We start from the raw sequence: 24,057 nt of genomic DNA, 5'->3' as shown, positions 1-24,057 counted from the left end.
CTTGACCCACCCACAACATGCATCAAATTACTCATAGGGACCAGCGAGCCGTGCATACGCTTTAATGCATCACTATCCCACCCCCCCAGCAGCCTATATCAGTTTAACCCCTCAATAAATGCGTTTCTCAATCTCTGAAGTTACCATGATAACCTTTAGATTACTCCTGGGACAGCGCCATTTTATCCTCCCGGACACATCCATCAAAACAGCGTCAGAGAATGGCGCCCAGCGCAGATGGCTGCACCCCGTATGTTGTTGTTGTCCGACTCCCCTGTCTGCAAAGAAACTGCACAATATTTAATAAAGAAAAATATTCTCATTAAAACCAAAGGGCTTTTCTTCCCGGGTAAATCTGGTGTTTTGGTTTTGCACCAGTTTTGCACCAGTTTTGCACCCTGGAGACTTTGATAAATGACCCGTCTGTTTTCTTCTCACGACTGTGTCAATTAGGGACCATCTGCTTGTTACAGCAACGGGGAGATTGATGAGTGATCTAATAAATTATCAGCGGGTTACAGAGTGTGTGTGTGTGTGTGTGTGTGTGTGTGTGTGTGTGTGTGTGTGTGTGTGTGTGTGTGTGTGTGTGTGTGTGTGTGTGTGTGTGTGTGTGTGTGTGTGTGTGGTGGGCTGTTTCTCTGTGTGTGTGTTTGTGTGCACGCGCGGTTCTGTGGGCGGTGTTTCTCTATGTGTGTGTGTGTGTGTTTCCTTGTCTGTGGGCGTGTGCGTGTGCGTGTGCGTGTGCGTGTGCGTGTGCGTGTGCGTGTGCGTGTGTGTGTGTGTGTGTGTGTGTGTGTGTAGGTGGGTGCAGGTGTTTGTGTGGGTGGGTGTGTTTCTGTGTGTGTGTTTCTGTATGTTTCACTATATGTGTGTTTCTCCGTGTATGGGTGTGTCTGTTTCTGTATGTAGTGTGTGTGTGTTTCACTGTACGTGTGTGTGTCTGTGTTTCACTGTACGTGTGTGTGTGTTTCTCTGTACGTGTGTGTGTGTGTGTGTGTGTGTGTGTTTCTCTGTGTATGTGTGTGCTTTTCTCTGTGTATTGTATTGCATGTATCTTTATTTATATAGCGCCATTAATGTACCTAGCGCTTCACAGTAGTAATACACGTGGTAATCAAATAAATAACAGATAATATAAATAACAGATCATGGGACTAAGTGCTTCAGACATAAAAGTAACATTAAGGAAGAGGAGTCCCTGCTCCGAGGAGCTTACAGTCTAATTAGTAGGTAGGAGGAACGTACAGAGATAGTAGGAGGGAGTTCTGGTAAGTGCGTCTGCAGGTGGCCAAGCTTTATGTATCAGGTGTTCAGTATTATCCACAGTGCTATTCATATGCTTCTTTAAACAAGTGGGTCTTAAAGGTGGATAGAGAGGGTGCTAGTCGGGTATTAAGGGGAAGGGCATTCCTGAGGTGCGGGGCAGTCAGTGAGAAAGGTTTAAGGCGGGAGAGGGCTTTAGATACAAAAGGAGTAGAAAGAAGACATCCTTGAAAACAATGCAAGAATCGGGATGGTGCATGGCGAGAAATTAGGGCTGAGCTGTAAGAAGGAGCAGAAGAGTGTACTGCTGCGGCCGAGTTTATTTGAGCATTTGCCCGTTCTCGGCCGCAGCAGTAACCTGGCGCGCGCCGGAGGGTGCCGGGCGCGCGCCGAAGCAGCGGAAGAGCGCCCTCCGATCGGGGCACTCTCCCTCCCGCTGCCGGGTCCGCCGGGTCCCCCGAAACCCCCTGCCGCCGTCCCCCACATCGCGGGACACCAGGGCTCCCTCGGGGAGCCCTGGACGCGCGTGCAGGGGGCGCTGGCACCCGATGACGCGTGACCGCGCATCGGTGACGCGCGGCACGCCGAGGGAGTGGGGCTAGCAAGCCGGGGCATCCCCCGGCTTGCGGAACTAGCCCTGCTCGAATAAATCGTGTCGGTAGTGTAAAGCTTTAAAAGTGAGGAGGAGAATTGGGTGCTAGATGCGGGATTTGATAGGAAGCCAGGAGAGTGATTTCAGCAGGGGAGACGCAAGACAGATTTAGGAAAGAGTAGAGTGATTCTGGCAGCAGCGTTTAGGATAGATTGTAGGGGAGACAGGTGAGAGGTAGGAAGGCCGGATAGCAGGAGGTTACAGTAATCAAGACGGGAGAGAGTGAGGGCCTGAGTCAGAGTTTTAGCAGACGAGTAACAGAGGAAAGGGCGTATCTTTGTTATATTGCGGAGGAAAAAGCGACATGTTTTAGAAATGTTTTGAATGTGAGAGAGGAGTCGAGTGTGACCCCTAGGCAGCGTGCTTGGGCTACTGGGTGAATTATCGTACTTCCAACAGTAATGTGGAAGGAGGTAGTAGGGCCTGTTTGGGAGGAAGTGTAAGGAGCTCTGTTTTGACGCAGGGTCACGTGCCGGGTCACAGGAGAGTGGGGTCGCGAGCGCTGGGGCCGGCACACAGGGGGGCGCAGCAAAAAAAACTTTGCACACCTCTGCCGTATCACACACTCTATTCTCCTCCTCACTTTTAAAGCTTTACACTCTTCAGCTCCTCCTTACATCTCAGCCCTAATTTCTCGCTGTGCACCATCCCGACTCTTGCGTTCTGCTCAAGGATGTCTTCTCTCTACCCCCTTTGTATCTAAAACCCTCTTCCGTCTTAAACCCTTCTCACTGACTTCCCCACACCTCTGGAATGCCCTTCCCCTCGGTAACCGACAAGCACCCTCTCTATCCACCTTTAAGAACCAACTCAAAACACCTGCTTAAGGAAGCATATGAGTAGCTCGATGGCTGATAATTAACACCTCACACATTAACCTTGGCCCCTTGCAGACGCACTTACTAGAACGCCCTCCTACTTTCTCTGCACGTTCTTCCTACCAACCAATTAGATTGTAAGCTCTTTGGAACAGGGACTCTTCCTAAATGTTACTTTTATGTTTGAAGCACTTCTCCCCTTTATGTGTTATTTGTATTATTGTCACATGTATTACTGCTGTGCAGCGCTATGTACATTAATAGTGCTATATAAATAAAGACATACATACATACATACATACATACATACATACATACATACATACATACATACATACACCTGGAGGGGATGAGGGGAATGGAGGAGATGGAGGGAGAGGGTGATGGATGGGATGAGGGGGATGGAGGCAATGGAGGGAGAGGTTGATGGATGGGATGAGGGGGATGGATGAGATGAGGGGTGTGGAAGGGATAGGGGGATGTATGGATGGGACGAGGGGGATGCAGGGTGATGGGGATGGAGAGGAGAGGGGTATGCAGGGGAGAGGGAGATGGATGGGATGAGGGTGACGGAGGGGACAGGAAGATGAATGGGATGAGGAGGATGGAGGGAGCAGGGGGTGGAGGGGAGAGGGGTGGAGGGGACAGGAAGATAGATGGGATGAGGGGAATGGAGAGAGAGGGGGATGGAGGGGAGAGGGAAGGAGGGGGAGCGTTGCTCTGTGTCACCCTGCACTTGGCTCATGACTCCTGCCGCTGTCGGTGCATTGATTAACTGACTGCTGAGGGCTCGTCTACAGCTGATCCGATAATTGTCCCATTTCTCTAGGAACGGCTCACAGCCTCTTAAGCAGCAACCAGACAGGAGACAGTAACTACAGGAGTGGGGGGGCAGAGGGGGTGGAGGAACCAGGGGGGCTGGGTGCCCCGATCTGACTCCATATATCATGCATGCGCAGAAAAACAGAGACTGAGGGGCCATTTCAGCAAGCAGCGGTACTGGTTCACGCACAAGACCCAGCGTTGACTTCTGTTGACTTGACATGAAAAGCTGGATCTGGTGCGCAAACCCGTATGGCCCTTGATGAGTCTGCCCCTACAGGAGGCGGTAGGCTGCCAGGGTGCACTTACAGGATGGCACAACAGCTGGCTACCGAAAACTACCCATGTGTATTGTCAAGTCCTCAGACCAAGAGTGGCCAATTCCAGTCTTCAAGGGCCACCAACAGGTCAGGTTTTCAGGATATCCCTGTTACAGCACAGGTGGCTCAATCAGTCCCTGCTTCAACACAGTTGAGCCACTGATTGAGCCACCTGTGCTGAAGCAGGGATATCCTAAAAAACTTACCTGTTGGAGGCCCTTGAGGACGGGAGTTGGCCAGCATGGCCTCAGACAGACAATGTTTCAGCCATCAAGTGGCCTTCATCGGGGTAAAAGACATAGAGGGTCATCTATCAAATTCTTCAAAAGAGGGGGGCAAAAAACGACATCAGATCTTTCAAAGGAAAAACTCCAGATTATTTTAATAGGATTATTCTTTGATAAATCTGGTGCAGCTGGGGGATTTAGCAAATAGATCCATAAACTCCCTGGGTCAGACTTTAACACAGTGGTCAAACCGGCTTAATAAAAGTAGTGTTACTGTGTCCGATTAAAAAAAATAAAGTTACATATGTTAAACATTGCATGAAAAAGCAATATGGATGAAGGGGTTAATTACCTAGAATCATGTGTGGCCCTACAAATACAAGCAGCGGCTGGACTTACAGTCATCCAGCGTCGGGATGGGAACAGTCACCCGGCAGGTAAAACTCCAGAGTTAATCACAGGCTGGGGGATTTATTTATAAGCACATTTATATTGCGCCCTTATCCAGGTCTCTGTACATTAGTTAGTAAAACAATGGTGGGGTTATACATGGAACATTTCATGTGATGGGCATAACGTAATTGTTAATAAAGTCTTTGTGGTGGGCAGGGGGTGGGAACATTATGGTCGGGCTATGGGTTGGATGCCTTGCGTGCTTGCTTGGTTAGTGGGTAGGGCGGGAACATTATGGTCGGGCTATGGGTTGGGTGCATTGAGAGCTTGCTTGGTTAGTGGGTAGGGGTGGGAACATTATGATCGGGCTATGGGTTGGGTGCATTGAGGTCTTGCTTGGTTAGTGAGTAGGGGCGGGAACATTATGGCCGGGCTATGGGTTAGGTGCATTGAGAGCTTGCTTGGTTAGTGGGTAGGGACGGGAACATTATGGTCGGGCTATGGGTTAGGTACATTGAGAGCTTGCTTGGATAGTGGGTAGGGCGGGAACATTATGGTCGGGCTATAGATTGGGTACATTGAGGTCTTGCTTGGTTAGTGAGTAGGGACGAGAACATTATGGTCGGGCTATGGGTTGGGTGCATTGAGGTCTTGCTTGGTTAGTGGGTAGGGGTGGGAACATTATGGCCGGGCTATGGGTTGGGTGCATTGAGAGCTTGCTTGGTTAGTGGGTAGGGATGGGAACATTATGGTCGGGCTATGGGTTGGGTGCATTGAGAGCTTGCTTGGTTAGTGGGAAGGGGTGGGAACATTATGGTCGGGCTATGGGTTGGGTGCATTGAGAGCTTGCTTGGTTAGTGGGTAGGGGTGGGAACATTATGATCGGGCTATGGGTTGGGTGCATTGAGAGCTTGCTTGGATAGTGGGTAGGGCGGGAACATTATGGTCGGGCTATAGATTGGGTACATTGAGGTCTTGCTTGGTTAGTGAGTAGGGACGAGAACATTATGGTCGGGCTATGGGTTGGGTGCATTGAGGTCTTGCTTGGTTAGTGGGTAGGGGTGGGAACATTATGGCCGGGCTATGGGTTGGGTGCATTGAGAGCTTGCTTGGTTAGTGGGTAGGGATGGGAACATTATGGTCGGGCTATGGGTTGGGTGCATTGAGAGCTTGCTTGGTTAGTGGGAAGGGGTGGGAACATTATGGTCGGGCTATGGGTTGGGTGCATTGAGAGCTTGCTTGGTTAGTGGGTAGGGGTGGGAACATTATGGCCGGGCTATGGGTTGGGTGCATTGAGAGCTTGCTTGGTTAGTGGGTAGGGGTGGGAACATTATGATCGGGCTATGGGTTGGGTGCATTGAGGTCTTGCTTGGTTAGTGAGTAGGGCGGGAACATTATGGTCGGGCTATAGGTTGGGTACATTGAGGTCTTGCTTGGTTAGTGGGTAGGGGTGGGAACATTATGGTCGGGCTATGGGTTGGGTGCATTGAGAGCTTGCTTGGTTAGTGGGTAGGGATGGAACATTATGGTCGGGCTATGGGTTGGGTGCAGTGAGAGCTTGCTTGGTTAGTGGGTAGCGGCGGGAACATTATGGTCGGGCTAAGGGTTGGATGCCTTGCGTGCTTGCTTGGTTTGTGGGTAGCGACAGGAACATTATGGTCGGGCTATGGGTTAGGTACATTGAGAGCTTGCTTGGTTGGTGGGTAGGGGCGGGAACATTATGGTCGGGCTATGGGTTGGATGCATTGCGTGCTTGCTTGGTTAGTGGGTAGGGCGGGAACATTATGGTCGGGCTATGGGTTAGGTACATTGAGAGCTTGCTTGGTTGGTGGGTAGGGGCGGGAACATTATGGTCGGGCTATGGGTTAGGTGCATTGAGAGCTTGCTTGGTTAGTGGGTAGGGGTGGGAACATTATGGTTGGGCTATGGGTTTGGTGCATTGAGAGCTTGCTTGGTTAGTGGGTAGGGGTGGGAACATAATGGTCGGGCTATAGGTTAGGTGCATTGAGGTCTTGCTTGGTTAGTGAGTAGGGGTGGGAACATTATGGTCGGGCTATGGGTTGGGTGCATTGAGAGCTTGCTTGGTTAGTGGGTAGGGTGGGAACATTATGGTCGGGCTATGGGTTGGGTGCATTGAGGTCTTGCTTGGTTAGTGAGTAGGGCGGGAACATTATGGTCGGGCTATGGGTTGGGTGCATTGAGAGCTTGCTTGGTTAGTGGGTAGGGTGGGAACATTATGGTCGGGCTATGGGTTGGGTGCATTGAGAGCTTGCTTGGTTAGTGGGTAGGGGTGCGAATATTATGGCCGGGCTATCGGTTAGGTGCATTGAGGTCTTGCTTGGTTAGTGAGTAGGGGTGGGAACATTATGGTCGGGCTATGGGTTGGGTGCATTGAGAGCTTGCTTGGTTAGTGGGTAGGGTGGGAACATTATGGTCGGGCTATGGGTTGGGTGCATTGAGAGCTTGCTTTGTTAGTGGGTAGGGCGGGAACATTATGGTCGGGCTATAGGTTGGGTACATTGAGGGCTTGCTTGGTTAGTGGGTAGGGGTGGGAACATTATGGTCGGGCTATAGGTTGGGTACATTGAGAGCTTGCTTGGTTAGTGGGTAGGGCGGGAACATTATGGTTGGGCTATGGGTTGGGTGCATTGAGAGCTTGCTTGGTTAGTAGGTAGGGGTGGGAACATTATGGTCTGGCTATGGGTTGGGTGCATTGAGAGCTTGCTTGGTTAGTTGGTAGGTGTGGGAACATTATGGTTGGGCTATGGGTTGGGTGCATTGAGAGCTTGCTTGGTTAGTTGGTAGGGTGGGAACATTATGGTCGGGCTATGGGTTGGGTGCATTGAGAGCTTGCTTGGTTAGTTGGTAGGGGTGGGAACATTATGGTCGGGCTATGGGTTGGGTGCATTGAGGTCTTGCTTGGTTAGTGGGTAGGGACGGGAACATTATGGTCGGGCTATGGGTTGGGTGCATTGAGAGCTTGCTTGGTTAGTTGGTAGGGTGGGAACATTATGGTCGGGCTATGGGTTGGGTACATTGAGAGCTTGCTTGGTTAGTGGGTAGGGGTGGGAACATTATGGCCGGGCTATGGGTTGGGTGCAGTGAGAGCTTGCTTGGTTAGTAGGTATGGGTGGGAACATTATGGTCGGGCTATGGGTTAGGTGCATTGAGAGCTTGCTTGGTTAGTGGGTAGGGGTGGGAACATTATGGTCGGGCTATGGGTTGGGTGCATTGAGAGCTTGCTTGGTTAGTGGGTAGGGACGGGAACATTATGGCCGGGCTATGGGTTAGGTGCATTGAGAGCTTGCTTGGTTAGTGGGTAGGGGGTAGGGGTGGGAACATAATGGTCGGGCTATGGGTTAGGTGCATTGAGAGCTTGCTTGGTTAGTGGGTAGGGGTGGGAACATTATGGTCGGGCTATGGGGCTGGGTGCATTGAGAGCTTGCTTGGTTAGTGGGTAGGGGTGGGAACATTATGGTCGGGCTATGGGTTGGGTGCAGTGAGAGCTTGCTTGGTTAGTGGGTAGGGATGGAAACATAATGGTCGGGCTATGGGTTGGGTGCATTGAAAGCTTGCTTGGTTAGTGGGTAGGGGTGGGAACATTATGGTCGGGCTATGGGTTGGGTGCATTGAGAGCTTGCTTGGTTAGTGGGTAGGGTGGGAACATTATGGTCGGGCTATGGGTTGGGTGCATTGAGAGCTTGCTTGGTTAGTGGGTAGGGACGGGAACATTATGGCCGGGCTATGGGTTGGGTGCATTGAGAGCTTGCTTGGTTAGTGGGTAGGGACGGGAACATTACGGCCGGGCTTTGGGTTGGGTGTATTGAGAGCTTGCTTGTTTAGTGGGTAGGGGTGGGAACATTATGGTTGGCTATGGGTTAGGTGCATTGAGGGCTTGCTTGGTTGGTAGGCAGGGTTGGGGTCAGGTCTCTGGATTTAGTCTTGTCTTTAGCATGTTGATAGGTCCAACAGTAGGGATAGTGGAGGCGATTGGATTGGTGTGGTGGGTGAACTTTGGAAGGACTTTAAGAAGGTTTAGGAAGTGGTGTGAGTAGGGGAGATCATGGGCATTGGGGAGAGTGGGGTGAGGGAGGGGATGGGATAGAAGGGGAGAATTACACACAGAGAGACAGAGATGGTCCCATTCTGCGGAGGTCTCGGAGGTTAACCTGGGTGGGCTCTGCAGGACCCTACAGCCACAGATAAACAGAGATCAGGAGGGTATTTTCGTCACTTATCAAAGTCACCCAGCCACACAATTGGTGCAAAAACACTAGGTTTATCAACCCACAAAATCCCATTGAAATTGGAGTGTTTTGCCTAGATAAATCTGGTACCGTTTTTGGGGGGGCTGGTTTTGCACCTCAGGTAAAAGTTCCACAGCTACTGTACAACACAAGTGTAAAAAACATCACTAGCGTTATCACAGGAATTAAACCTGATTTGTACCAGTGCTGCAGCCGGAAAACTGATACAATCAGCTAATCGATTGGAGTCTGCAGAGTTTGACATCCCTGGGAGAGGGGAGGGGGGGAGAGAGAGAGGAAGGAGGTGAAAAAGAGAGGAGTGTGCGAGAGAAGAGGGGGGAGAGAAGAGAGTGTGAGGGAAAGATGGGTGGTGAAAGAGAGGGAATTTGTGAGAGAGGGGGGAAGAGAGTGGGGGGAAAGAGAGAGGAATGTGAGGGAAAGAGGGGGGTTAAAGAGAGGGAGTGTGAGGGAAAGATGGGGTGAAAGAGAGTGAGTGTGTGAGAGAGGGAAGAGAGAAGGGAGTGTGAGGGAAAGATGGGGGTGAAAGAGAGGGGGTTTGTTTGATAGGTGGCGAGAGAAAGAGAAGAAGCGGTGAAAAAGAGTGTGTGTGTGTGAGAGAGAGAGTGTGTGTGTGTGTGTGTGTGTGTGTGTGTGTGTGTGTGTGTGTCTATGAAGAGAGAGACAGTAGTGTGAGGGAGAGGAAGGGGGGGAAAGGGGAGTGTGTGGGAGCGAGATTTTAAAAAAAAGTAGGAATTATGAAAAGAGAGAGGAAGGGTGAAAAAGAAGTAAAGGTTGGAAAAAGGGAGGGAGGTGTGAAAAAGAGAGGGAGAGAAAGAAGTAAAGGTTGGGAAAAGGGAGGGAAGGGTGAAAAGGAGAGGGAGAGATAAAGAAGTAAAGATTGGGAAAAGGGAGGGAAGGGTGAAAAGGAGAGGGAGAGATAAAGAAGTAAAGGTTGGGAAAAGGGAGGGAATGGTGAAAAGGAGAGGGAGAGATAAAGAAGTAAAGGTTGGGAAAAGGGGGGGAATGGTGAAAAGGAGAGGGAGAGATAAAGAAGTAAAGGTTGGAAGAAAAAAAAAGGGCGGAAAAATAAATGGAGAAAAAAGACAGAAGAAAACATGACAGAAAAAAGGTTAGTCTGGGTGATAGATGAAGAATTATTAGCGGTATCAGAGGATAGACTGGAAATGATGAGTTTGCGGTGCTCCCACCAGCACTGTGGTGATATATATGAGGGCTGAGCCTCTAATGAGAGAGACAAATCTCAGGGCTGGGCTGGTTTGCCCCAGTGAAAGTTTATTGATCCCTGCTTACAATAAATACCTGGACAGGATTAGTGCCGGGAGATGAGAGCGCAGCCCGGGAAGGGACATAAGTCACCGGGACCCCAGGGTGCGTGTGCCAAATAACCGTGTCACACTGCAGTGGCACTGCTGCCATAACTCTCCTAGGTGTGTGTGTGTGTGTGTGTGTGTTTATGAATGTGTGTGTATTTATGCAGGTGTATGCAGTGAGTGTATAAACGTACAGTTGTGTGTTTGGGTGTATGTGCGTTGGTACAGGTGTGTGTCTATGTGTGTTGATTTTTGTGTGCGTCTGTGTGTATATGCCAGTGAGTATTTATGCATATATGTCTGTGTGTCTTTGTGACTATGTATATATGCATATGTGAGTGACTATTTATATGTATGTGTGACTATGTATATTTTTTTGTATGTATATTGTGACAAACGGCTTACGTCGTTTGTCCGGGACTGTTTAGAACACGGTCTTTTAGGGTAGGTTAAATGATGAGGCGTCACGTACTGTTCCTTTAAACAGGCTATGCCTGGTTTATTCAGTCCCAGGCACTGAGACTGCCACAGTGCATACAACAGAAAACAGATCAAAACAAAAGCTGCTCACCTGAGCGATAACTTAACTTAGATATCCCTGACTCAGGGTTGGAAGTGGCTTTTCCACTTCCAACATCAAAACACGGTACTTTTGCAGTCTTACACAAATGAACAGAAAGATTGAACCTGTTTGGGGAAGAGGCTTCTCCCCTCTGTAGTTCAGCAGCCTTCCAGCCTCCTGGCTCTTGTGGGGAGACCAGAGCAAACAGGAAATCAGTCTTTCATACCTGATTCCTAATTAGCATGACAGGTGACAGAAATCAGGCAGCAGACAAACTCTGGTCTGGATCTCTCATCCCTCAGTTCCAGCGCTTGCCAAACTGTGGGATGGAGTGTATGTATTATAAGGCTGCACTCCCAGGCCAAACAGGATAGAAACTGTCTAGTATCCTGGGAGCCCTATATACGGAATTTATTACCATCCCCTGGTTTCTGTCACAATATACTGTGTGTGTGTATATACAGTGTGTGTATATATATATATATATATATATATATATATATATATATATATATATATATATATATATATGTATGTATGTAGAGGTATCAGTACCGTGTTAGCCGAGCTTCAATAATCAAAAAATAAATAGATGATACCGTTCTGTGGCTAACGAAATGCTTTTATTTGTGCGAGCTTTCGAGATACACTGATCTCTTCTTCCAGCGATGTTACAATGAATGAAGCAAGCAAAGGGTATACTTAAAAACAGTGTCTCTTGGAATGTTTTCTGTGCTCGTCCCTCCCCCGTGTGTGGATGTGATTTATGGCTAGAGGTGTTAAATGGTTCCTGAAAGTAAGTGATGTAAGAGTGTGTGTGTGTATCTGTGTGAATATAAATGAATGGAGAGCCCACAGTGTATACAGTTCTTTACAAAAGGTGTGTGTGGAGTGGGAGTAATATAAGTGGTGTGTGTAGGTGTGGCAATGTGAGAGATAGTAGCATAACTAAAAGTGTGTGTAGATACTATGTGGTCCCTATTGGTGTATAGGGATGGAAAAACAAGGAGTATTTGTACGTGTAAGAGACAGCTGTGTGTGCATACATAGAGCACAGTATGTACAGACATGGCCATATATATATATATATATATTTTTTTTTATATATATATATATAACAATTGGTTAACTGAGGAAGAAGTTCATAGGCAGCTTGAAAACATTTAAGGCACCTGGCCCCGATGGCATACATCCAAGAGTTCTCAAGGAGTTAAGTTCAGTAATAGCCAAACCATTACATTTAATATTCAAGGACTCCATTTCCATAGGCTCAGTACCACAAGATTGGGGTAAAGCAGATGTGGTGCCTATATTTAAAAAGGGAGCTAGATCACAACCAGGAAATTACAGACCTGTAAGCCTGACTTCAATAGTAGGGAAACTACTTGAAGGTTTAATACGGGATAATATTCAGGAATACCTAATGGAAAACAAAATTATTATTAATAGTCAGCATGGATTTATGAAGGATAGATCTTGCCAAACTAACCTTATTTGTTTCTTTGAGGAGGTAAGTAGGAATTTAGATCAGGGTAATGCAGTTGATGAGTAAATTTTGCAATGGCTTTTGATACGGTTCCACATGAGATAGGCGTACAAAATAAAGCAAATTGGACAATATATATATATATATATATATATATATATATATATATATATATATATGTGCACCTGGATTAGAAACTGGTTGAAGGGTTGTCATAAATTGAACTTTTTCAGGTTGGGCTAAGGTCGTGAGTGGAGTACCTCAGGGATCGGTACTGGGACCCCTGCTTTTTAACTTGTTTATTAATGACCTTGAGGTTGGCATCAAGAGCAAAGTCTCCATCTTTGCTGATGATACTAAATTGTGTAAGCAGGTAAATGGCAGATTATATATATAATAGAGATAAGTGTAAGGTTATGCATTTGAGAAGCAAGAATAAACAGGCAACTTATAAATTAAATGGGGATAAATTGGGGGAATCCATGATGGAGAAGGATTTAGGAGTGTTTGTAGACAGCAGGCTTAGTAATAGTGCCCAAAGTCATGCAGTAGCTGCAAAGGCAAACACGATTTTATCTCGCATTAAACGGGTAATGGATGGAAGGGAAGTAAACATAATTATGCCCCTTTACAAAGCATTAGTAAGACCACACCTTGAATATGGAGTACAATTTTGGGCACCTCTCCTTAGAAAAAACATTATGGAACTAGAGAGAGTGCAGAGAAGAGCCACCAAATTAATAAAGGGGATGGACAATCTGATTTATGACGAGAGGCTAGCTAAATTAGATGTATTTACATTAGAAAAGAGGCGTCTAAGAGGGGATATGATAACTATATACAAATATATTTAAAACCAGAGACAGAACATAAAACACAGACAGAGCTCAGTGCACATCCAGTGAAACTCATACACGGTACAGTGCCTAAATATATATGTATAGATATCTATTAAATAAAATGGTCTTTTAGTTTAACATTTTGGCCAAATTGTTGTAAGCCCCTGAGCCACTGCACGGCAGACCACATCTCAAGGATCCCTAACACTAATATAAATTCTTAATAACCTGTGCATTGCCAGGAAGAATTATTTATATACAAATATATTCGGGGACAGTACAGGGAGCTTTCAAAAGAACTATTCGTCCCAAGAGAAGTACAAAGGACTCAGAGGAATCCCTTAAGGTTGGAGGAAATGAGATTTCACCAGCAACAAAGGAAAGGGTTCTTTACAGTAAGGGCAGTTACAATGTGGGATTCATTACCCATGGAGACTGTGATGGCAGATACAATAGATTTGTTCAAAAAAAGGTTGGACGTCTTTTTAGAAAGGAAAGTTATACAGGGTTATACCAAATAAGTAAACATGGGAAGGATGTTGATCCAGGGAATAATCCGATTGCCAATTCTTGGAGTCAGGAAGGAATTTATTTTCACCTTATGAGATATCATTGGATGATATGTCACTGGGTTTTTTTGTTTGCCTTCCTCTGGCTCAATAAGGAAGTATAGATATAGGATAAAGTATCTCTTGTCTAAATTTAGCATAGGTTGAACTTGATGGACGTATGTCTTTTTTCAATCTCATCTACTATGTAACTATATATATATACATACACACAGTCATTTGAAAAAGAAAGTACACCCTCTTTGAATTCCATGGTTTTACATGACACAACATAATAACAATTAGCTGTTCCTCAGCAGGTCTTAAAATTAGGTAAATACAACCTCAGATGAACAACAACACATGACATATTACACAGTGTCATGATTTATTTAACAAAAATAAAGCCAAAATGGAGAAGCCATGTGTGAAAAACTAAGTACACCTTATGATTCAATAGCTTGTAGAACCACCTTTAGCAGCAATAACTTGAAGTAATCATTTTCTGTATGACTTTTTCAGTCTCTCACATCGTTGTGGAGGAATTTTGGCCCACTCTTCTTTACAACGTTGCTTCAGTTCATTGAGGTTTGTGGGCATTTGTTTATGCACAGCTCTCTTAAGGTCCCGCCACAGCATTTCAATCGGGTTGAGGTCTGGACTTTGACTGGGCCATTGTAACACCTTGATTCTTTTCTTTTTCAGTCATTCTTTTGTAGATTCGCTGGTGTGCTTGGGATCATTGTCCTGTTGCATGACCCAATTTCAGCCAAGCTTTAGCTGTCGGACAGATGGCCTCACATTTGACTCTACAATACTTTGGTATATAGAGGAGTTCATGGTCGACTCAATGACTGCAAGGTTCCCAGGTCCTGTGGCAGCAAAAACAAGCCCAAATCATCACCCCTCCACCACCGTGTTTGACAGTTGGTATGAGGTGTTGATATGCTGTGTTTGGTTTTCGCCAAACGTGGCGCTGTGCATTATGGCCAAACATCTCCATTTTGGTCACGTCTGTCCAAAGGACATTGTTCCAGAAGTCTTATGGTTTGTCCAGCTGCAACTTTGCAAACCTAAGCCGTGCTGCCATGTTCTTTTTAGAGAGAAGAGGCTTTCTCCTGGCAACCCTTCCAAACAAACCATACTTGTTCAGTCTTTTTCTAATTGTACTGTCATGAACTTTAACATTTAACATGCTAACTGAGGCCTGTAGTGTCTGAGATGTAACTCTTGTTTTTTTTGCAATTTCTCTGAGCATTGCACGGTCTGACCTTGGGGTGAATTTGCTGGGACGTCCACTTTTGGGAAGATTGGCAATTGTCTTGAATGTTTTCCACTTTTGAATAATCTTTCTCACTGTAGAATGATGGACTTTAAATTGTTTGGAAATTGCCTTATAACCCTTCCCAGATTGATGGGCAGCAACAATTGCTTCTCTAAGATCATTGCTGATGTCTTTCCTCCTTGGCATTGTGTTAACACACACCTGAATGCTCCAGGTCAGCAAACTGCTAAAACTTCGGCTTTTATAGAGGTGGTCACACTTGCTGATGATCAATTAATCAAGGGCGTTTGATTAGCAGCACCTGTCTGCTACTTAGCATCTTAATTTCTATGGAAGCAGTAAGGTTGTACTTAGTTTTTCACACATAGCTTCTCCATTTTGGCTTTATTTTTTGTTAAATAAATCATGACACGGTGTAATATGTCATGTGTTGTTGTTCATCTGAGGTTGTATTTACCTAATTTTAAGACCTGCTGAGGAACAGATGAGTGTTAGTCAGACAAAAACAGAAAAGCCAGCGCATCATACAAAATGACACAACATATAGTGCAATACCTCAGTGCTTATCTGCTCATGAAAGAAAGGGTCATTTAGGTGAGCGTTATTATGTCCTGATATGTAAAACCATAGAATTCTAAGAGGGTGTACTTTTTCACATGACTGTGTGTGTGTGTGTGTGTGTGTGTGTGTGTGTGTGTGTGTGTGTGTGTGTGTGTGTGTGTGTGTGTATATCTATATATATATCCATGCTCAGTCTCTCAGACCTGCTCAGGGTGCTGCGCCATGCAGGCTGGGCGTGGGTATGCAGATAGGATAGTGATGGGCGCCACAAACTTTTGTACTACAACAAGAGCTTTATTCACAGCCGTTTCTGAGGCTCACCATACGAGGACATACAGCACTTTAGACATATTAACTGGTGGCAAATCCTAACGTTACTCTGTGCTTCTTCCCCGGGCAGCTCTCACTCCTACGCTGGGGAGGTACTCATGCTTGTTTCCCTTAGTATTTATTAGATTGCCAATCTCCTGCATAGCATCAATAATGCCCATCTCAGGTGGGAATACACTCTGCTTTCTGGGATCAGTATCCACTTACTGTGTACTGCATACCTCGTCCATCCATATTGGGTCTGGAGTTTACTAAGGACCTTCTGGTTGGGCCGATACGATTAGGCCCTGGATCTACTGCTCTGAGAACTCACTGCTGAGCACACGCTCACTCCTCTTCCCGAATGAGAACAATCTTGGGCCATTACTATAGGCGCAAACTATATCGGCCACGTTCCTTCATTGAAAAGAATGGTAACAGGATACTCTTAATATACCTAACTAGACACTGAAATATAGTTACAGGACTCACGGTGAAGCCCCCTGCCAGAACTCCTAGAACAACCCAATGGAGATACCCTTCTATCTCCCTATGGTGACATCACTGGTCACAAGATGTCCTACATCACATGACGGGAAGAGCAATATCAGAGTGATCCCACCCAGTTAACCCATTAAGGCCATTAACCCCTTACACTAATTAGTAGTCCTGCTTGGGGAGACTACATATGTGTGTGTGTATGTATGTATATATATGTATGTGTGTGTATGTATATATATATACCCACACTGATGAGACCCATTAAGTTCGAAACGGCTGCCTGTGGGTGGGTTTACTAGCTATGCATCTTAACTCAAAGCTGTGAAATGCAGCAAGCATACGCTTACAGGGGACCATGTTATATGGTTTTGAAGCAAAAGGTGGCACTGTGTGCTCATTTGCATGTCATTTCCCAGAATCCCTTGCTGCAGTGGAAACACTGCTGGGCGATTAATGGTGAAAGGCGGGGTTGCAGACCTGTCTAACACATGTGAATGAGCATACAGTAATATTTTCATTTGCTATATATATATATATGCTCTGTCACTACACTTCCACCGCACATCTCAACCCTGCACAGTATACTGTGCTAAAGCGTGATACAGCTCCTCCTCTCCTGCACCACAGCCATGCTGACCCTCTGCTATTCCAGCACACGAACTGTGCTGTGCGTGTAGCACACAGGGTGCGGTGCGGTGCAGTGCAGTGATGAAGGGGTTACTCTGCTGTCTGCCACATGCTCTGCACATCTCCTGTCATCTCTCACCCACAAATTATCACTTGGTTTCCTAGCAACCGCCCGGCACAGAACTGGGGGGGGGGCGATGGGTGAGGGGAATGGCCTGCTAATGACTCAGACAAGGAAGGGGTTAATGGAGCGATACTCTGCAGGGCTCTTTACAGTGGGTGGATATCCTTGCAACGATTTCCCCTTTATTTCCTTATAGCGTAATACGGGGGTTCTCAACTCTAGTCCTCAAGCCCCCCTTCCCCCTCAACAGGTCAGGTTTTCAGAATATCCCTGCTTGAGCACAGGTGGCTCAATCAGTCCCTGCTTCAGCACAGGTGGCTCAATCAGAGGCTCAGTCTTTGACGGAGCCACTGATGGAGCCACCTGTGCTGAAGCTGGGATAATCCTGAAAACCTGACCTGTTGGGAGGTCTTGAGGACTGGGGTTCAGCGCCCCTGGCAAAATCCTTCGCAAATCAAGCACATAGAATATTCTCCCCCCTATTTGATTCCACTATCCTACAGTCATGCACAGTACCAGTTTGTGCCCCAATACCTGCTTGCCCCAGGCTGGCACTGCCCCCCTCCCTTTACCCTGCATGTGTGTGTATGACTGCAAGTCAGTGAGTTTGGATAGGATGGCTGCCTCTCCTCTCCTCCTCCTCTCCCTCCCGCCCTCTGCTGCTTCTGCATCCCACTCACATCATCCAGAGAGGAGAGAGGGAGAGAGAGCGGAGTCTGCAGTGCCAGGGAGAGAGGGCAGTGGGTATCACTAGAGGTGGGGGGTACACAGCCATCGGGACCGAACTTGGCGCTGGGTTCTGCAAGGTTGGGCGGGGGGAGGGTTTCATCCACCCAGACACTGCACAAACCAGAGGGGGAGAGAGGCAGAGACCAGAGAGAGAATTGGCTGGAGGTAAGAAGTCTACCTGTATATTATGGGGGGTGAGGGGGGCATGTGAGTCATCGAGACTGTCTCACTTATTGGGAGTCAGTGTCTAGAGGGAAAGGGGTTAATGGAGATGATCTGCCGGTCTTGATACCAAGAAGGGTTATTGGAGAGATGATCTGCAGGTCTCTGCACAAGGAAGGGTTAATGGAGATGATCTGCAGGTCTCTGCACAAGGAAGGGTTAATGGAGAGATGATCTGCAGGTCTCTGTACAAGGAAAGGTTAATGGAGATGATCTGCAGGTTTCTGTACAAGGAAGGGTTAATGGAGAGATGATCTGCAGGTCTCTGTACAAGGAAAGGTTAATGGAGATGATCTGCAGGTCTCTGCACAAGGAAGGGTTAATGGAGAGATGATCTGCAGGTCTCTGTACAAGGAAAGGTTAATGGAGATGATCTGCAGGTTTCTGTACAAGGAAGGGTTAATGGAGAGATGATCTGCAGGTCTCTGTACAAGGAAAGGTTAATGGAGATGATCTGCAGGTTTCTGTACAAGGAAGGGTGAATGGAGAGATGATCTGCAGGTCTCTGTACAAGGAAGGGTGAATGGAGAGATGATCTGCAGGTCTCTGTACAAGGAAGTGTTAATAGAGATAATATGCAGGTTTCTGTACAAGGAAGGGTTAATGGAGAGAGGATCTGCAGGTCTCTGTACAAGGAAGGGTTAATGAAGATGATCTGCGGGTCTGTGTACAAGGAAGGGTTAATGAAGATGATCTGCGGGTCTGTGTACAAGGAAGGGTTAATGAAGATGATCTGCGGGTCTGTGTACAAGGAAGGGTTAATGGAGAGAGGATCCACAAGTCTAGAAGAAAAGGGAATACAGAACGGTGCTCTGTACCTCTCTATATGGTTGGGGCTAATAGAGCAATGCTCTGCAAGTCTATATGCAAGAGGTTTTATTGTGTGATACTCTGCAGGTTTGTATAAGGGTGGATTTATGGAACGATGTGTTGAGGATCTGTTTGCAGGAAGGGGTTAATGGAGCAATAGGTTTGTGTGAATGAAGGAGATGATAGAACGATGCTCTGCATATGTGTCAGTTTCCTCACATAAAGGGTTAATGACTGGACCTTTTCAACAACACTGTGTGGTACTATCACCTGTCCTTATCTAACATCACATAATAGTCCTTTATTGGGACTTGTTATAACAGGACCACAAATTAGCACATTCCAGCTCCGTATCTGATGCAGATATGAGCTGTATGTATGTCATAGTCTGTGTGTATCTGTGAGCTGTGTGTGTGTATCTGTGAGCTATATGTCTCTGTGTATCTGTGAGGTGTGTGTGTGTGTGTGTGTGTGTGTAATGGTCTGTGTGTGTATCTGTGAGCTGCATGTGTGTAATGGTGTGTGTATCTGTGAGCTGTGTGTGTGTGATGGTCTGTGTGAGTATCTGTGAGCTGTGTGTGTAATGGTTTGTGTGAGTGTATCTGTGAGCTGTGTGTGTGTGATGGTCTGTATGTGTATCTGTGAGCTATATGAGTGTAATGGTCTGTGTGTGTATCTGTGAGCTGTGTGTGTGTAATGGTCTGTGTATGTATCTGTGAGCTGTATGTGTGTAATGGTCTGTGTTTGTTTGTGTGCGTGTGTGTGTAATGGTCTGTGTGTGTATCTATGAGCTGTATGTGTGTAATGGTCTGTGTGTGTATCTGTGAGCTGTGTGTGTGTATTGGTCCGTATGTGTATCTGTGAGCTGTGTGTGACCTGTCTTTGGGTGTATCTGTGAGCTGTGTGTGTGTAATGGTTTGTGTGTGTATCTGTGAGCTGTGTGTGTGTGTATTGGTCCGTGTGTGTTTCTGTGACCTGTCTTTGTGTGTAATGGTTTGTGTGTGTATCTGTGAGCTGTGTGTGTATTGGTCCGTGTTTGTATCTGTGAGCTGTACGTGTGTGTAATGGTCTGTGTGTGTATCTGTGAGCTGTACGTGTGTGTATCTGTGAGCTGTACGTGTGTGTAATGGTCTGTGTGTGTATCTGTGAGCTGTACGTGTGTGTATCTGTGAGCTGTACGTGTGTGTATCTGTGAGCTGTACGTGTGTGTATTGGTCCCTGTGTGTGTATCTGTGAGCTGTGTGTGTAATGGTCTGTATGTGTATCTGTGAGCTGTGTGTGTAATGGTCTGTGTGTGTATCTGTGAGCTGTGTGTGTAATGGTCTGTATGTGTATCTGTGAGCTGTGTGTGTGTGTAATGGTCTGTGCGTGTATCTGTGAGCTGTGTGTGTAATGGTCTGTATGTGTATCTGTGAGCTGTGTGTGTAATGGTCTGTGTGTGTATCTGTGAGCTGTGTGTGTAATGGTCTGTGTGTGTATCTGTGAGCTGTACGTGTGTGTAATGGTCTGTGCGTGTATCTGTGAGCTGTACGTGTGTGTATCTGTGAGCTGTACGTGTGTGTAATGGTCTGTGCGTGTATCTGTGAGCTGTATGTGTGTGTATCTGTGAGCTGTATGTGTGTGTATCTGTGAGCTGTACGTGTGTGTATCTGTGAGCTGTATGTGTGTGTATCTGTGAGCTGTACGTGTGTGTATCTGTGAGCTGTACGTGTGTGTATATGTGAGCTGTATGTGTGTGTATCTGTGAGCTGTACGTGTGTGTATCTGTGAGCTGTATGTGTGTGTATCTGTGAGCTGTACGTGTAATGCTGTGAGTTTGTATGTGTGTGTATCTGTGAGCTGTACGTGTGTGTATCTGTGAGCTGTATGTGTGTGTATCTGTGAGCTGTATGTGTGTGTATCTGTGAGCTGTACGTGTGTGTATCTGTGAGCTGTATGTGTGTGTATCTGTGAGCTGTATGTGTGTGTATCTGTGAGCTGTACGTGTGTGTATCTGTGAGCTGTATGTGTGTGTATCTGTGAGCTGTACGTGTGTGTATCTGTGAGCTGTACGTGTGTGTATCTGTGAGCTGTACGTGTGTGTATCTGTGAGCTGTACGTGTGTGTATCTGTGAGCTGTACGTGTGTGTATCTGTGAGCTGTACGTGTAATGCTGTGAGTTTGTATGTGTGTGTATCTGTGAGCTGTACGTGTGTGTATCTGTGAGCTGTATGTGTGTGTATCTGTGAGCTGTACGTGTAATGCTGTGAGTTTGTATGTGTGTGTATCTGTGAGCTGTACGTGTGTGTATCTGTGAGCTGTACGTGTGTGTATCTGTGAGCTGTACGTGGTGTGTATCTGTGAGCTGTACGTGTGTGTATCTGTGAGCTGTACGTGGTGTGTATCTGTGAGCTGTACGTGTGTGTATCTGTGAGCTGTATGTGTAATGCTGTGAGTTTGTATGTGTGTAATGGTCTGTGCGTGTATCTGAGAGCTGTGTATGTGTATCTGTGAGCTGTATGTGTGTGTATCTGTGAGCTGTATGTGTGTGTATCTGTGAGCTGTACGTGTGTGTATCTGTGAGCTGTATGTGTGTGTATCTGTGAGCTGTATGTGTGTGTATCTGTGAGCTGTATGTGTGTGTATCTGTGAGCTGTATGTGTGTGTATCTGTGAGCTGTACGTGTGTGTATCTGTGAGCTGTACGTGGTGTGTATCTGTGAGCTGTACGTGTGTGTATCTGTGAGCTGTACGTGTGTGTATCTGTGAGCTGTACGTGTGTGTATATGTGAGCTGTATGTGTAATGCTGTGAGTTTGTATGTGTGTAATGGTCTGTGCGTGTATCTGAGAGCTGTGTATGTGTATCTGTGAGCTGTACGTGTGTGTAATGGTCTGTGTGTGTATATGTGAGCTATACGTGTGTGTATATGTGAGCTGTACGTGTGTGTATCTGTGAGCTGTACGTGTGTGTATCTGTGAGTTGTACGTGTGTGTATCTGTGAGCTGTATGTGTGTAATGCTGTGTGTTTGTATGTGTGTAATGGTCTGTGCGTGTATCTGTGAGCTGTGTGTGTAATGGTCTGTATGTGTATCTGTGAGCTGTACGTGTGTGTATCTGTGAGCTGTATGTGTAATGGTCTGTGTGTTTATCTGTGAGCTGTACGTGTGTGTAATGGTCTGTGTGTTTATCTGTGAGCTGTACGTGTGTGTAATGGTCTGTGTGTGTATCTGTGAGCTGTGTGTGTAATGGTCTGTGTGTTTATCTGTGAGCTGTACGTGTGTGTATCTGTGAGCTGTACGGGTGTATAGCTGCGTGTAATGCTATGTGTGTGTGTGTGTGTGTGTGTGTGTGTGTGTGTGTGTGTGTGTGTGTGTGTGTGTGTGTGTGTGTGTGTGTGTGTGTGTGTGAGCTGTACAGGTGTAATGGTCTATGTGTGTATCTGTGAGCTGTATGTGTGTGTATCTGTGAGCTGTACGTGTGTGTATCTGTGAGCTGTACGTGTGTGTATCTGTGAGCTGTACGTGTGTGTATCTGTGAGCTGTATGTGTGTGTATCTGTGAGCTGTACGTGTGTGTATCTGTGAGCTGTACGTGTGTGTATCTGTGAGCTGTACGTGTGTGTATCTGTGAGCTGTACGTGTGTGTATCTGTGAGCTGTATGTGTGTGTATCTGTGAGCTGTACGTGTAATGCTGTGAGTTTGTATGTGTGTGTATCTGTGAGCTGTACGTGTGTGTATCTGTGAGCTGTATGTGTGTGTATCTGTGAGCTGTACGTGTGTGTATCTGTGAGCTGTATGTGTGTGTATCTGTGAGCTGTACGTGTGTGTATCTGTGAGCTGTACGTGTGTGTATATGTGAGCTGTATGTGTGTGTATCTGTGAGCTGTACGTGTGTGTATCTGTGAGCTGTATGTGTGTGTATCTGTGAGCTGTACGTGTAATGCTGTGAGTTTGTATGTGTGTGTATCTGTGAGCTGTATGTGTGTGTATCTGTGAGCTGTACGTGTGTGTATCTGTGAGCTGTACGTGTGTGTATCTGTGAGCTGTACGTGTGTGTATCTGTGAGCTGTATGTGTGTGTATCTGTGAGCTGTACGTGTGTGTATCTGTGAGCTGTACGTGTGTGTATCTGTGAGCTGTACGTGTGTGTATCTGTGAGCTGTACGTGTGTGTATCTGTGAGCTGTACGTGTGTGTAATGGTCTGTGTGTGTATCTGTGAGCTGTACGTGTGTGTAATGGTCTGTGTGTGTATCTGTGAGCTGTGTGTGTAATGGTCTGTGCGTGTATCTGTGAGCTGTGTGTGTAATGGTCTGTGTGTTTATCTGTGAGCTGTGTGTGTAATGGTCTGTGTGTTTATCTGTGAGCTGTGTGTGTAATGGTCTGTGTGTTTATCTGTGAGCTGTGTGTGTAATGGTCTGTGTGTTTATCTGTGAGCTGTGTGTGTAATGGTCTGTGTGTTTATCTGTGAGCTGTACGTGTGTGTAATGGTCTGTGTGTTTATCTGTGAGCTGTACGTGTGTGTATCTGTGAGCTGTACGGGTGTATAGCTGCGTGTAATGCTATGTGTGTGTGTGTGTGTGTGTGTGTGTGTGTGTGTGTGTGTGTGTGTGTGTGTGTGTGTGTGTGTGTGTGTGTGTGTGTGTGTGTGTGTGAGCTGTACAGGTGTAATGGTCTGTGTGTGTATCTGTGAGCTGTACGTGTGTGTATCTGTGAGCTGTACGTGTAATGCTGTGAGTTTGTATGTGTGTGTATCTGTGAGCTGTACGTGTGTGTATCTGTGAGCTGTACGTGTGTGTATCTGTGAGCTGTATGTGTGTGTATCTGTGAGCTGTACGTGTAATGCTGTGAGTTTGTATGTGTGTGTATCTGTGAGCTGTACGTGTGTGTATCTGTGAGCTGTACGTGTGTGTATCTGTGAGCTGTATGTGTGTGTATCTGTGAGCTGTACGTGTAATGCTGTGAGTTTGTATGTGTGTGTATCTGTGAGCTGTACGTGTGTGTATCTGTGAGCTGTACGTGTGTGTATCTGTGAGCTGTACGTGTGTGTATCTGTGAGCTGTACGTGGTGTGTATCTGTGAGCTGTACGTGTGTGTATCTGTGAGCTGTATGTGTGTGTATCTGTGAGCTGTATGTGTGTGTATCTGTGAGCTGTATGTGTGTGTATCTGTGAGCTGTATGTGTGTGTATCTGTGAGCTGTATGTGTGTGTATCTGTGAGCTGTATGTGTGTGTATCTGTGAGCTGTACGTGTGTGTATCTGTGAGCTGTATGTGTGTGTATCTGTGAGCTGTACGTGTAATGCTGTGAGTTTGTATGTGTGTGTATCTGTGAGCTGTATGTGTGTGTATCTGTGAGCTGTACGTGTGTGTATCTGTGAGCTGTACGTGTGTGTATCTGTGAGC

At 46.4% G+C, this 24,057-nt stretch overlaps 1 protein-coding gene across 2 annotated transcripts in view; it reads left to right on the top strand.

Moving 5' to 3' along the window:
• Positions 1 to 24,057, top strand: part of LRRN2 (leucine rich repeat neuronal 2) — a 46,555-nt gene that overhangs the window by 4,994 nt on the left and 17,504 nt on the right. Inside the window, exon 1 of one of the 2 annotated variants that reach the window (XM_075613716.1) lies at positions 17,593 to 17,809. The exons of the other annotated variant lie outside the window; for it this stretch is intronic. The gene's annotated coding sequence lies outside the window, so the exon portion shown is untranslated. Of the gene's footprint in view, positions 1 to 17,592; positions 17,810 to 24,057 lie in introns of those variants that run through there. 2 annotated transcript variants of the gene reach the window in all.

This window comes from Ascaphus truei, chromosome 9 (genome assembly GCF_040206685.1).
Source record: "Ascaphus truei isolate aAscTru1 chromosome 9, aAscTru1.hap1, whole genome shotgun sequence".
Lineage (NCBI taxonomy): Eukaryota > Metazoa > Chordata > Amphibia > Anura > Ascaphidae > Ascaphus > Ascaphus truei.
The sequence above is the reverse complement of the archived record's forward strand: the minus strand, read 5'-3'. Positions and strand labels throughout refer to the sequence as shown.